This window comes from Cibotium barometz, chromosome 2 (assembly GCF_041138505.1).
Source record: "Cibotium barometz isolate CiBa-2024 chromosome 2, ASM4113850v1, whole genome shotgun sequence".
NCBI lineage: Eukaryota > Viridiplantae > Streptophyta > Polypodiopsida > Cyatheales > Cibotiaceae > Cibotium > Cibotium barometz.
This window is the reverse complement of record NC_141047.1, coordinates 9,217,277-9,233,908: the sequence shown is the minus strand read 5'-3', so window position 1 is coordinate 9,233,908 and position 16,632 is coordinate 9,217,277.

Here is a 16,632-nt window from a genome sequence, read left to right as displayed (position 1 = left end):
AGCCTATGAGTAAAGCGGTAGGTCACCTGCGAAAAGGATCCTAGAGGGTGCTGACCATATGGTGCTCGGGCTCTGGGTCACCAAAGATACCCACACGTGCGTCGTGGAAGATATTGGAACAAAGAGTAAGAGTTGTTTTCTGAAACCGGGCATGGATCTAGTTGATTAACCTTGCTGATCCTCAACGAATGAGTCCATGGCTCTTTTATATGGATCTGTTGGTTGATCTTGCTGATCTTCTACGGAGATTCCATTTTGGTTATGTGAATATATTGCCGGTTACTATGAGCTAGGAACTATTGAAAAGGCCCCTGAGTGAACAGGTGGTGAGCATTCTGGTTGCTAATGATGCCATAAGTACACCGATGAATGAATGATTGGAAATAAGGATTCAACCAGAGATTTCGAGGATTGTCATCAGTGCCAATGATGCCATAAGTACACCGATGAATGAATGATTGGAAATAAGGATTCAACCAGAGATTTCGAGGATTGTCATCAGTGACATAATGGTTTCGTTAAAGGATTATTTTAAAGTTAGCTGATGCTGAGAAAAAGGCAATTTCATATTGGGTGTGTAAGTGGTGTGATTAATTTTATGTTTGCATGAACTTCCACCTAGGGGGCCTGGGAACTCTTTTCCCTGGTACCCGGGACAAAACCTAACCAAATTCCTAATTGGATCCCATCACTACAGTGGTTGGGAGGTTGGCTAACCCATGGGACTAGATGGGGTTAGGCTGGATTGATGGATCCATAAACCGAGACTCAAATTCTGTTATTACGATAGATAAAGTAAATCCCGGATAGTAATTGTTCTATGGATAGGAATCAACGGCTGTGCCTCTTGATGGGGAAAAAAGCGTTGATCCCAATGATCCAAGTGCAAGTTTCTTCCTTGATCTGACCGAGTATCTTTATAGGTGTAGTCAGACCAGCTTGATCAGTAATGGTCTTGAGCACGTTAGAGTAAAGAGTTATCATGGTGGAATCGCCCGTGCTTTCCGAGTAAAGGAAGTTTTTCCGGTTTCGATTTTGGATAAACCGACGGATTAGTCTCTTGTCCGGATATCCGTGGGCGAGGCCCCGAGTGTGGGATCCCTGCCGCCCGCATGATGTGCTACTTCCGCTGCTAGCACCATAAATCCGTTGCGCGGTGGGGACAGGGATCTTACACCTATGAGTGAAGCGCTAGATCAACTGCGAAGGAGCCTAGAGGGTGCTAACCATATGGTGCTCGGGCTCTGGGTCGCCCAAAATACCCACGCGTGCATCGAGGAAGAAAATGAGTTGGAGTTATTTTCTGAACACGGGCATGGATCTAGTTGATTGGTCTTGCTGGTCTTCAACGGATGAGTTCATGGCACTTTTTGATAAATGGATCTTGTTGGTTGATCTAGCTAATCTTCAACGAAGAGTCTATATGGATTTTATGAAAAAACCTTGATTATACTCATGGGGATACTATGAGCTAGGAACTATTGAAAAGGCCCCTGAGTGAAGTACTAGGTGAGCTTAGAGGGATTGACCAGGTGGTTAGCGTTCTGGTTGCTGATGATGCCATAGGTACGCTAAGGAAGGATCGACTGGAAATTGGATTTGGAATGAGGTCATGGAGGGACCTAAGTGGAAAAGTTGAAAATTGGACCCTGGAAATGGAATAGTGAGGACTATGATGGAAACATTGTGGTTTTATTGCAATTCTGTTTGGAAATAGTGAATCTAAGAAAAGGCAATTTCATATTGGGTGTGTAGTAAGTCGTGTGTCTATTTAATTTTTGCATGAGAGCCAGCTAGGGGGCCTAGGAACTCTTTTCCCTGGTACCTAGGACAAAATATAACCAAATGTTTATAATGGATCCTATCAATACAGTGGTTGGGCAGTTGGCTAACCCATAGGATTGGATGGGGTTAGGCTAGATCGATGGATTCCTATAATAAAACTCAATTTTGTTCAAGTTATGATAGTTGAAGTAAGTCACAGGATAATCTTTGTTCTATGGAAAAGAATCAATGGCTATGCCTCTTTTGATGGGGAAAAAAGCATTGGTCTCTATGAACCAACTGCAAGTTTTTCCTTTGAATTGGCCATGTGACCCGTGGGTTTGGTCAGAATACAAAGGATAGTTAAGGCTCTTAACCACGTTAGAAGATTTTTCGCACAGGAATTGCCTATGCTTTCTAGGCGAGGAAAGTTTTGTTCGGGTTCGGTTTTGGAAGAGCCACTGGTTTAGTCCCATGCCTGGACATTCGTGGGTGAGGCCCCGAGTGGGAAGATCTACCCTGCGCGTGAGCTTGCTACTTTCGCTCTACTAGCACTCGTGAGAGTTTGATGCGCAGAGAGGGCAGGGATCTCACAGTTTGGGTGGGGCATCATCATCATACGGCATAAGATGGTGGTGAAACTTTGTGAGTAGGTCCATGGGGCTCCTACCCCACCACTTGCAAAGTTTAGCCACCATCAGATGCCAGATGGGTGGGACCGTGTGTTGCCCGTTGCTATTTTTTGCATAGTGGCCAAGGGGTTCCATATACAAAAAATAAAGGATTTGGGTGGTGCATCATTATCATACGGCATCCAATGGTGGTGAAACTTTGCAAGCGGATCCATGAGGATCCTACCCCACCACTCGCAAAGTTTCACTACCATCGGATGGGTGGTACAATGTGTTGCCACCGATTATTTTTCCACATGCCTAAAGGGTCCCCTAGGCAAAAACAAAAAGGGGGTCTGGGTGGGGCATCATATCATATGATGTCCGAATGGTGGTCAAAACTTTTGTGTAGGTCCATGGGGATTCTACCCCTCCAGTCACAAATTTTCACCACCATTGGACATCCAATGAGTAGGACGGTGTGTTGCCACCCTCTATTTTTTGCATATTTCCCAAGGGATACCCTATGCAAAAAATAATGGGTTTGGATGGGCCATCATTATCATAAAATGTTCGACTATGGTCCATGGGGCTCCTACCCACCACTCGCAAAGTTTCACCCCCACCATAGGATGCCCTATGGGCAAAATGATGTTTTGCCACACACTATTTTTTCACAATTGCCCAAAGCGGACCCTAGGCAAAAAGTAGCGGGTTTGGGTGGGCCAAAATTATCGTACGGTGTCGGACGATGGTGAAATTCTACAAGCGGGTCCACGGGGCTCCTATCCCACCACGTGCATAGTTTCACTACCATTGCACGCCAAATGGGCAGGATGGTGTGTTGCCACCTGCTATTTTTTCACATAGTGCCCAAAGGGTCCCCTATGAAAAAAATAGCGGGTTCGGGTGGGGCATCATTATCATATGGTGTTTGATGGTGGTGAAACTTTGCAAGAAGGTCCATGGGGCTCCTACCCCACTACTCGCAAAGTTTCACCACCATAGGACGCGGGATGGGCGGAATAGTGTGTTGCCACCAATTATTTTTTGCATAGTACCCAAGGGATCCCTATGTAGAAAATAGCGGGTTTGGGTAGGACATCATTATCATACGGTGGCCAATCATGTGGTGAAACTTTGAGAGCGGGTCCATGGGACTCCTTCCCTACTACTCACAAAGTTTCTCCACCACCATCGGACGCCGGATGGGAATGACGATGTGTTGCCACTCGCTTTTTGCATCATGCCCAAGGGGTCCCCTATGTAAAAAATAACAAGTTTGGGTGGGACATCCTTATCATGCAGTTTTTGATAGTGGGGCATCTTATCATGTCGTTATCACCACCATGAGACCTCGAATGGGTGGGACGGTGTGTTGTAACGTGCTGTTTTTGTATAGTGCCCAAGGGTTTATCTATGTAGAAAATAGCGGGTTTGGGTGGGGCATTATTATCAAACGGTATAGAAGTGGATCAAAGCTATGGAGGAGTACTTTGATGTCACAGGTTTCAATGATAAAAGTAAGGTGGCTCTTGCTAGGCTGAAGATCATAGAGACAGCCAGAGTACCGTGGAGGAACCACTGCAAGACAAACCGCTTGGATCAAAACACCCAAACGTGGGATGATCTCAAGGCATACCTTAGAAAGAGATTTTGTCCTCTAGGCTTCTCAAAAACAAAGATGAATGAGTTTCTTGAGCTAACCCAGGGGCACCAAACTATGGAGGAATATCACCAGGCATTCGCTCTCCTCCCCTCAAATACTCGCCATCTGCTAGATGAAGAACAAGGCGAGGTTCATTTGGGGAATGAACAAACCCTTGGATACCTTGATGAAGAATGCTAAGCCAGTTTCTATGGCCAAAGTAGTGCAGATGGCGAAGGATTTTGCAAAGGCCTTTGTTGTCAAGGTCCCGCCAAAGCCAACACCCTCGTCTTCCAAAAGATTCCAAACACCCTCGTCTTTCAAAAGATTCCAAACCTCGAAAAGTGATTCCAACTTTTTGCCTCCTAAGAGACAACAAGGTCCTAATCAAACCCAGGATACGGGAAGTTTTAGAATGGAAGGAAGGCCTTTTCCTCGGAACACATCATTTTCACATTAATCCATATCTAATCACATCATTCCCACATCAATCCACATCTATTCACATCTTCCTACATCTAATCACATCATTTCCAAATCAATCCACATCTAATCACATCATTCCCACATCAATCCACATCTATTCACATCTTCCCACATCAATCCACATCTAATCACATCATTTCACATCCATTCATATCATTTCACATCCATTCACATCATTTTTATTTAAATGAATCATTTTCATAATTCATCTAGAATTTTATGCATAACCTTCTTTACTTTTCAAGAAAATGAATAATGCTCAAAACTTCACTTTTAGCATACAATTATTTTGCATAAATTCATTCTCTAATGACATAAATTTTTCCATAGCTTTTCACAGTTTCTAAGAAATGATAATACTCAAAATTCCACTTTTGATATAAAAGTTATCAATGCATAAATTCCATTTTCTAATGATAAAGATTTTTCCATAACTTTCCCATATTTTCTATGAAATGAGAATGCTTAAAATTTCACTTTTAGCATAAAAATTAATTATGCATAAAATTTATTTTTTTAAAAATAAAACTTCGGCCCCATAGTTTTCTCGCATTTTCTATGAAATGAAAATGCCCAAAAGTTCACTTTTAATATAAAAATTTGTTTATGCAAATCCTTCATTTTCTAATGATAAAATTTTGCATTACACTTTTAACATAAAAATTAGTTTATACATAAGCCTAAGCTTAAACATAAACATAAGCACCTTGTTTATTTAAGAAAAGTACCCAATATGACTTTTATATTATAAGAATGTTAGCCCAAACTCTCTTTCACTTTAGAATGAATAAATATTAATTTTTCTAACATAAAAAAAGCATAAATGAACTAATCCTCATTTTAATTAGCTTAAAAAATCATAAAAAGGCTTAATCTTTATCTCTAGCTTGTTAGGCCTAGAGATTTGGTTAAGAAAATAAGATTAGGACTAAGATCTATCCTTCCAAGAAGAATTAATCCAATAAAGGTGAGTATTCTTACCAAAAGAGAGATTTACAAATCAAAACATTACTTTTAAGCTTAAAAGATTAGCATTCATCCATTTTTAACAACATAATCAATAAAAACATGGTTTTAAAATAAAAACCCATAGATTAAAATGTTTCCCAAGCATTAGAGGGGTTGGAAAGAAGATTACCATTTAGAAAAAACACCATTGTGTTTAGGCTTACCCTTGGTTTTTGGCTTGATTCTTTAGGGAAATGTGAAGCCCTCAAAGAAAAAGCTTGGCCACCAAGTAAAAGAGGGTAATCTCTCCAAGAGAAGAAGAGAATTAATGAAGCTCCAAGGCTTCACAATAATAGAAATATAATAAACTAAAAATTACACTAGCATATAGTTACTCTAATATGAAAATAAAAAAGAATGGGGGTCTATTTATAGGTGAGGGAGCCCACCAACCAAGTACAACTAGAATCTAGAGGCTTCCAGCTCTAGTTTGATCCATTTTGGACAAGTTTAGACTAGTTTGGCTCACTTTTTTTATTTGGTTTGAAGGAGGAGAGAGGAGAGATAAAATATCTCACTTTTTTGAATTAAAAAATGCCCTCTTGATGTGATTTTTAGGTGCCTCCTTCATGAGCCCTTCTCCCCATTCTAAGGTGTCAAAATTTTTATTTTTTAAACTAAAAAATCCCATTTTTTTACTAATAAACCCTGTACTGGTCAACTCTTCATCTTATGTGAGAATTTACTCGTTTTTGGAGGATTTTCTTATATTCTTTGCCTTTTTCTCATCCCAACACTTGGATTAACCTTATTGGCCCTTCTTGACACTCTTTGGACCTTAATTAGATTTTTTCTGAAATTTTATACCCCTAGGCCAAGATGTCGAATTCACATATTCAATTAATTTCTAATGCACATCAGAAAACTCTTTTTAAGATTCTGTTTCAAGGGATCTCTTCCTATTAACTGGGAAAAAATTCTTATCCAAAAATATTTCAAAATTATATTATCTCTTTCTAGAATATTTTATCTCTCTAGACCAAAATAGGGTAAAACAATGTTTTCTTGCATTCTGAATTAGGAGATGATTATAGATATTGAAGGGGAGGTTCTTATACCTTTACATCTCAAAAGCTGAAGGAAGGCATCTTACATCCTACCCCACTTAAAAAATGCGAGATGTCCTTATCTCTCAGCTCAGGTGATAATCTCTTTCGTTTTCTTCTTCGATTACTTCCAGCGTCAGTGCCTTGGAAGTAGATGGCCGATTTGGGAACTTCTCTCTTTGTCGTCCCCAATTCTAAGACTGAGGTCTTACATTAGTTTGCATCGAAGCTGAGGGTTGGTTAGGGGGTCTACCTTTAGGGTTTCCCTTATTTTGACGAGAAGGACATTGATTACTGTGGAAGGAAGGAACTGGAATCTGGAATCTTGGTCCTTGACTTCCTTGTCCCGAAAACCTTGATCTAAAAGGAGTTGGGCAATCCATGCTACGATGACCGTATCCTTGGTAGTTAAAGTATTTAATTCCTTTGTTCAAGGGTGGAACTTCTAAAGTTGAGTTCCAGGGGATTGTATTTTGAGAAAAAGGCCTCTCTTCCATTCTGGAACTTCCCATATCCTGGGTTTGACTAGGACCTTGTTGTCTCTTAGGAGGTAGAAAGTTGGAATCACCTTCCAGGGCTAGGAATCTTTTGAAAGATGATGGTGTTGGCTTCAGCGGGACCTTGACAACAAAGGCCTTGGCAAAATCCTTCACCATCCACACTGCTTCAACCATATTCTACAAGAAGAAACATACAAAACTCATCAGAAAATAGTTCATTCATACATTAGGAAGGGAATGGGGTCTTCTTGGGCCCTTTAATTTGCCCAAGCCTAATCAAGGTGATTAAGGAATAGCCAAATGGGGGGTTGCCATGTGGACTGAAATGTTGGGTTTGTAAGAGAGGTGTAAGAGTGGTCAAAGGGTGCACTTTTTTCCCCAAAAAGGGGGGAGGCAATTTTACAATTTTCAGACCTCCATAACTTCTACATACAAGCTCCGATTTGAGCGGAGATTATAGATCCGTGATCTACGCATCAAGAGCTTTCCATAGATATGTTACATGATATGGTTTTGTCCGCTAGATTTTAAATTCTATTTTCCCTCTAAAATTCAAATTCGAATAAAGTAGTCGTTTTGAAGCTTCTAATTAGAAAACGTTTCTTCTTAAGAGAAAAGGTTTGACTCCTTAAACTGCCAAATAAAAGGGCCCAAGAAGCCTTCCATTGAGGTCCTAATGCCTTAACACAAAAATGGCACGTCGTCAGACCAGGAATTTCCAATTATCATCTGAACATTCCCCATGGGAATTTCAGTTATACAGATTCTTAATTTGTCATTCCACAATTGGGTCCACTGGGCCAAAGGTCAAGCTAACAATCTGTCAACATAATCCACTAATCTCATAGTGATCTGCTGAAAGACTTGATCGTCTTCCCAGCTACCAACATCATTACTAGGATTCTCTCCATTCATCATCATCATTACTGGGATTCTCTCCATTCATCATTACTGGGAAGACTTGATCGTCTTCCAAGCTACCAACATCATTACTGGGATTCTCTCTATTCATCATCATCATGACTTATTCAGCTCATCATCCTGAATTCATAAATCATCATCTTTCAATCAAAATCCAAATCAATTCATCAATTCTCAACTAGAATTCTAAAATCATATCAACCAGCATTCGAAATCATAATCTTGAATAGCATTTTTGCTTTTAACTTCAAGGTCTTAGATTCACTCGTATATATTGTCAGTAGAGAGTTGCAATTATACTCACAGTATATACAGGTGGTCACAGTCCTTGGTGTTATAAGGTAAATGTCATCATATCTAGGCCTCAAGCAAGTCGAGGATTCCATATAATTGTGGTACTTTCATCTAAAAGCTCAATTTCCAATTTATGAATTCCCAGTCTGGATATCAGTTTGTACACGAGTTTAACACACAATTACAATCTTTCACTGCTAACTCATAAATTTTTGACATTCTTGCTTCTTAGTTGATCAACTTCAACCAATTCGCTCTGATACCAGCTGTGAGACCCCTACCCCGTCCGCACACCGGAATCCAGGGAGCTAGCAGTGGAAGTAGCAACCTCTTTACGCAAGATAGAGCTTCCCACTCGGGCCTCGCCCACGAATGTTCGGACAAGAGACTAATCCAGCAGCTCTTCCAAAACCGAACCCGGAAAAAACTTCCCTCGCCCAGAAAGCATAGGCGATTCCTCCAAGAAAAATCTTCTAACGTAGTCAAGGGTCTTAACTAACCTTTGTATTCTGACCGAACCCGTGGGTCACATGGCCGAATCTAAGGAGGAACTTGCACTTGGTTCATAGAGACCAACGCTTTTTTCCTCATCATTAGAGGCATAGCCGTTCATTCTTTTTCCATAAAATAAGGGTTATCCTGGGACTTACTTCAACTATCATAACTTGAATAGAATTGTATTTTATTATAGGGATCCATCAGCCCAGCCTAACCCCATCCAGCCCCATGGGTTAGCCAACTGCCCAACCACTGTATTGATAGGATCCATTATGAAAATTTGGTTATGTTTTGTCCCGAGTACCATGGAAAAGAGTTCCCAGTCCCCCTAGCCGCTCTTATGCAAGAATTAAACAGACAGAGCATTTACACACCTAATATGAAATTGCCTTTTCTCTGATTCAAGTATTTCCAAAATAGATTTGCAATAAAACCACAGTGTTACCATTCTAATACTTAGTATTCCATTTCGAGATCCAATTTCCAACTTTTACACTTTTCAACCATAAAATCCAATTTCAGTCATTCCTTCCTCAGCGTACCTATGGCATCATCGGCAACCAGAACGCTCACCACTTGCTCACTCAAGGGACTTTTCAATAGTTCCTAGCCCCGATATAGTACCTATGAGTTTAATCACATAAAAACCATATAGACTCTCAGTTATTGGAGATTAGCAAGATTAACCAACAAGATCCATGTAAAAGAGCCATGGACTCATCCGTTGAAGACCAGCAAGGCCAATCAACCAGATCCATGCCCGTGTTCAAAAGACAGCTTCAACTCATTTTTCTTCCTTGTCTCGCACGTGTGGGTATCCTGGGCGACCTAGAGCCCGAGCACCGTATGGTTAGCACCCTGTAGGTTCCTTCGCAGGTCACCTAGCGCTTCACTCATAGGCCGCTTCCTTAGTCCCTCATCCACCATACCGGAAGCTCACCATTTTTAATCATCATCATTCCATATCATTTCTCATTATGCCACATCAATTTATACCCAATCACATCATCTCACACCAATTCACATCCAATCACATCATTCCCACATCAAATCACATCCAACCACATCATCTCACACCAATTCACATCCAATCACATCATTCCCACATCAAATCACATCCAATCACATCATCTCACACCAATTCACATCCAATCACATCATTATCAATTCACATCCAATCACATCATTATCAACTCACATCCAATCACACCATCTCACATCAATTCACATCCAATCACATCATTCCCACATCAACTCACATCATCTCACATCAATTCACATCCAATCACATCATCCCATATTAATCCACATCTATTCACATCTTTCCACATCAATCCACATCTAATCACATCATTCCCATATCAATCCACATCTAATCACATCATTTTCACATTAATCCACATCTAATCACATCATTTCCACATCTATTCACATCAATCCACATCTAATCACATCATTCCCACATCAATCCACATCTAATTACATCATTCCCACATCAATCCATATCTATTCACATCTTTCCACATCAATCCACATCTAATCACATCATTCCCACATCAATCCACATCTTCCCACATCAATCCACATCTAATCATATCATTTCACATCCATTCACATCCATTCATATCATTTCACATCCATTCACATCATTTCACATCCATTCACATCATTTCACATCCATTCACATCATTTTTATCTAAATGAATCATTTTCATAATTCATCTAGAATTTTGTGCAAACCTTCTTTATTTTTCAAGCAAATGAATAATGCTCAAAACTCCACTTTTAACATAAAATTCATTCTCTAATGATATAAATTTTTCCATAGCTTCCCACATTTTCTAAGAAATGATAATACTCAAAATTTCACTTTTGATATAAAAGTTATCTATGCATAAATTCCATTTTTCAATGATAAGGATTTTACCATAACTTTCCCATATTTTCTATGAAATGAGAATGCTTAAAATTCCACTTTTAGCATAAAAATTAATTATGCATAAATTTTATTTTTTTAATAATAAAATGTTTGCCATAGTCTTCCTACATTTTCTATGAAATGAAAATGCCCAAAAGTTCACTTTTAATATAAAAATTTGTTTATGCAAATCTTTCATTTTTTAATGATAAAATTTTGCTATAGTTTCCACGCATTTACTATGAAATGAGAATGGTTAAAATTACACTTTTAACATAAAAATTAGTTTATGCATAAGCCTAAACTTAAACATAAACATAAGCACCTTATTTATTTAAGAAAAGTACCCAATATGACTTTCATATTATAAGAATTCACTTTAGAATGAATAAATATGAATTTTCCTAACATAAAACAAGCATAAATGAACTAATCCTCATTTTAATTAGCTTAAAAAATCATAAAAAGGCTTAATCTTTATCTCTAGCTTGTTAGGCCTAGAGATTTGGTTAAGAAAATAAGATTAGGACTAAGATCTATCCTTCCAAGAAGGATTAATCCAATAAGGGTGAGTATTCTTACCAAAAGAGAGATTTAAATCAAAAAATTACTTTTAAGCTTAAAAGATTAGCATTAATCTATTTTTAACAACATAATCAATAAAAACATGGTTTTAAAAGAAAAACCCATAGATTAAAATGCTTGCCAAGCATTAGAGGGCTTGGGAAGAAGATTACCATTTAGAAAAAACACCATTGTTTAGGCTTAACCCTTGGTTTTTGGCTTAATTCTTTAGGGAAATGTGAAGCCCTCAAAGAAGAAGCTTGGCCACCAAGTAAAAGAGGGTAATCTCCAAGAGAAGAAGAGGATTAATGAAGCTCCAAAGCTTCACAATAATCGAAATATAATAAACTAAAAATTACACTAGCATATAGTTACTCCAATATGAAAATAAAAAGGAATGGGGGTCTATTTATAGGTGAGGCAGGCCAACAACCAAGTCCAACTAGAATCCAGAGGCTTCCAGCTCCAGTTTGATCCATTTTGGACAAGTTTAGACTAGTTTGGCTCACTTGTTTTATTTGGTTTAAAGGAGGAGAGATGAAATATCTCACTTTGTTGAATTAAAAAATGCCCTCTTGATGTGATTTCTAGGTGCCTCCTTCATGAGCCCTTCTCCCCATTCTGAGGTGTTAAAAATTCCATTTTTAAACTAATAAACGCTGTACTAGTCAACTCTTCATCTTATGTGAGAATTTACTCATTTTTGGGAGATTTTCTTATATTCTTTGCCTTTTTCTCATCCCAACACTTGGATTAACCTTATTGGCCCTTCTTGACACTGTTTGGACCTTAATTAGATTTTTTCTGAAATTTTATACCCCTAGGCCAAGATGTCTAATTCACATATTCAATTAATTTCTAATGCACATTGGAAAACTCTTTTTAAGATTCTGTTTCAGGGGATCTCTTCCTATTGACTGAAGAAAATTCTTATCTAAAAATATTTCAAAACTGTATTATCTCTCTCTAGAATATTTTCTCTCTCTAGACCAAAAAATAATGTCTTCTTGCATTCTAAATTAGGGGATGATTGCAGAGACTAAAGGGGAGGTTCTTATACCTTTACATCTCAAAAGATTGAGGGAGGAATCTTATAGTGTATGACAAACATAATCGATTTCTTCCCCCTTTCTATCCCAAGCTTGTGGCACATGATCTCACCACTTGTGATAAGAGACAAAGATTGGCATGAGGTATGGAGATCCACCACCCGATGGAATGTCAAGACACTCTCATCTCTTAGAACCTATGCACATCTTCAAGAAAGTGGAAACAAATATTTGTGACCATGTAATTGGCAAAAGAGATACCAAGGGCACAAGGGTCGCCTTCAAAGTGCAAGGCCAATTATAGAAGAGAGTGGAAACATGGTCCTACCAAAGGCACCATGGGTATTGACCAAGAAGAAGCAAAGAAAGGTGAAAAGCGTGATTTTTCCTTTTTCGTAAGACCAATGGGAGTAATGCATTCATTGAAGGGTGCCTTCAAAAAGACAAAAAAGAAATGAGAGAAGTAATTATATGGCCTGAAGACACATGATTGGCACAAGATATTACATGTAATTAAACATTATTTTATTCATTTTCTCTTTATGGTACCTAATTTAAAGGCTTGTATACTAACTTTATATTTTTTTCAAAGCATAATTTATTCTTCCAATTGCTAGTTGGTGGTGGAGATAAGAAGGTGAGAGAGGCTATTTACAAAATGAGAATCTTGGTGAGGTATGAATATTCTCTTGAATTCACTGTTTAAGTTACATTTGATATTTAGTTTCCTCATGCAATCACAAATTGTGTATAATAATTTATAAATAGTATACATGATTGCTATGTATGTAGGTATATATCCTCAAAGGAGATAGATTCTACATCCATTGAGATGGCTCATCTCAATAATAATTTATAAATAGTATACATGATTGCTATGTATGTAGGTATATATCCTCAAAGAAGATAGATTCTACATCCATTGAGATGGCTCATCTCAATGCTATTAAGGTAGTGTGTATGATCGAGGGAAAATTTTCCAAAACAATGCTCACTAGCCAATTACATCTTGTGGTTCGTTTGGTTAATGAAGTGGAATTTTATGGTGGTGTTCATGTTCGATGGATGTTTTTCCTTGACAGGTTCATGAAAAACATAAAAGAATTTGTGACACAATGAGCAAGTCCAGAATCAAGCATGGTGAAGGGATGGTTGATGAAAGAGTCTCTTGTATATATCTTAGAACATGTCTCTGAAATAGATCTTTCCATGCCACGATTATGGAGTAATGAGGAGGATAATCGACTAATCACTAATGTGCCACAAGGAAAAGGAAGGCAACAAAGACTAGATGAAGCATTATGCTAAAATGTGAATACATTCTACATTCTAAATAGTCCTATCATGGAGAAGTGGATTGAGAGATACAAGGATGCAGTCAACAGATGAAAGGATGAGAGAAGAGATTTTAGAAGAGCAAATAGATGCTTGCCATTTCCACCCGGCTTAGAACCTCTCCCAAGTGTGATCAATATAGAATGGCTTCATAAGGCAATATCGGAGGCATCAAAAAATGGAGAGATAGTCATAAGAGAAGAGCAAGAGTATGCACGAGCACGCGACCCTCAAGTAAGTATATCCTTAATCTCTTTCTCATGCTTATATTATTATATACCTTATTTAATGCACTATACTGAATGACATGCTTTTGTTTACTATTAGTACAAATTATATAATGCAGAGGGAAGGCACTTTTCATCCATATAAAGGTAATAAAGAGCTAGTACAAAGGTCAAGCTATTTTAGCGTACATGAAAATGAATTGTCCATAATATCCCACATGGCCTGTAAGATTCCTCCCCCAACCCCTTTTTGATGTCTAGTATCTTCCCCTGTAATCAATCCCTCTTCAGAAATATAAAGACCTTGTTTCTAACTGTTTTAGCCTAGAGAGAGAAAATTATTCTAGAGAGAGAATATTCAGATTATGAATATTTTTGGATAGAAAAATAACTCATCTTATTAAAATAAGTTTCCCTGAAACAGAAATTCAAAAAGAATTTTCCAATGTGCAATTGGAATTAATTGGAAATAGGTATAAAGAACCTTAGTCTAAGGGTCTAGATTTTCAGAAATTTTTGGATTATGGTCCAATTAAGGTTCCTATGGGCCAATAGCATCAATCCATGTGTAGGGAGGAGATAAATCCAATTTGTAAAAGAAGATACCCAAAAATGAGTAAATGCTCACATAAGATAAAGAGTTGAAAATGTACAAGGTTTATTAGTAAAAAACTATGAGCAATAAAATTTTGACACATATGTAAGGAAGGGGAATTCTTTAAAGAAGGTGCATATTTTACATAAGATGAAGAGTTGAAAATGTACAAGGTTTATTAGTAAAAAACTATGAGCAATAAAATTTTGACACATATGTAAGGAAGGGGAGTTCTTTAAAAAAGGTGCATATTTCACATAAGATGAAGAGTTGAAAATGTACAAGGTTTATTAGTAAAAAACTATGAGCAATAAAATTTTGACACATATGTAAGGAAGGGGAATTCTTTAAAGGAGGTGCATATTTCACATGCTTGAATGAGTTTTAAACTCAAAAATAATGTGATATTTTTATCTCTCATATCTCTTGAACCAAACCAAATCAAAATGGAACCAAATCGAATCAAAAAGTAACCAAACTAGGTCCAAATCTAGTCCAAATTCAACCGAAATGACTTAAAAAATTCTAGACTCAGTTTGTTTGGTTAGGAGCTCAATTTTTCCTATAAATAGAAGCCTCCCCTTGTTGAAAAAAAATATAGTGTCTTATGCATTGTTACTCTACTCCACCTAAGCCAAGAACTGTGAATTCTTTAATAATTCACTAGTTTTTGACACTTCTCTCTTTCTTCAATCCCCATTGGTGGCTCCATCAACATACTAAACCAATTGATTGGTTGGGGGCCTCTACCGTGATCAAAGAATCAAGCAAATTATAAGATAAGTATAGTGAATTTTGATCTTTTCTATAATTTCTCAATGATTCTCTCTTCTCAACCCCTCTCAAGCTAATTAATGATAAGTAAAGAATTACATAAAATTCTATTTATATTTAATTCTAATGGTTTTTCTCTCTCTCACTTAAGAAATGGTCATACTCATGACCCTTTTCAATCCAAATGAAGCTTTTCATAAGGCTTTTCCTTAATCCAAGATTAAGCTATGCTTGAGACCAAACTAATGCCTTTTTTCTATGCTTTTAGTTTATGTATATCGATGATTCAATCCATTATGGATTGATGATCCAATTAGAGACCATTCTAATTATTTCCTTAATGATAAGCCTTATCCCTTAGAAAAAATTGAGATTTATCAGTCATAGTAGCGGAGCTATGGCAAAATTTTTATAGAAATTACGCATAAAATAATTTCATTCAAAGCATAAAAAGAGGACTTCCTACCATATTCTAGGAACTATCATCCTAGATTAATTAAAATAATTTTATTATACATAGAGATGTGGATGTTTGCATGTAGATGTAGATGTATGGATGTGAGTGTGAATGTAGAGGTGGATGTATGCATGGAGATGTGGATGTATGCATGTAGAAGTAGATGTATAGATGAGGATGTAAATGGAGATGTGGATGGATGCATGTAGATGTAGATGTATAGATGTAGATGTGAATGGAGATGTGGATGTATACATGTAGATGTAGATGTATAGATGTAGATGTAGATGTGGATGTGGAGGTGGATGGATGCATGTAGATGTAGATGTAGATGTATAGATGTAGATGTGAATGGAGATGTGGATGTATGCATGTAGATGTAGATGTATAGATGTAGATGTGGATGTGGAGGTGGATGTATGCATGTAGATGTAGATGTGGATGTAGATGTGGAGGTGGATGTATGCATGGAGATATGGATGTATGCATGGAGATGTGGATGTATGCATGTAGAAATAGATGTATAGATGAAGATGTAAATGGAGATGTGGATGGATGCATGTAGATGTAGATGTATAGATGTAGATGTGAATGGAGATGTGGATGTATGCATGTAGATGTAGATGTATAGATGTAGATGTGGATGTGGAGGTGGATGGATGCATGTAGATGTAGATGTATAGATGTAGATGGGGATGTATGCATGTAGATGTAGATGTATAGATGTAGATGTGGATGTGGAGGTGGATGTATGCATGTAGATGTAGATGTATGGAGGTGAATGTGAATGTGGATGTGGATGTATGCATAGAGATGTGGATGTATGCATGTAGATGTGAATGTACGCATATAGATGTGGATGTATGGATGTGAATGTGCATGTAGATGCGGATGTATGGATGTGGATGCATGAATGTGCATGTAGATGTGGATGTGA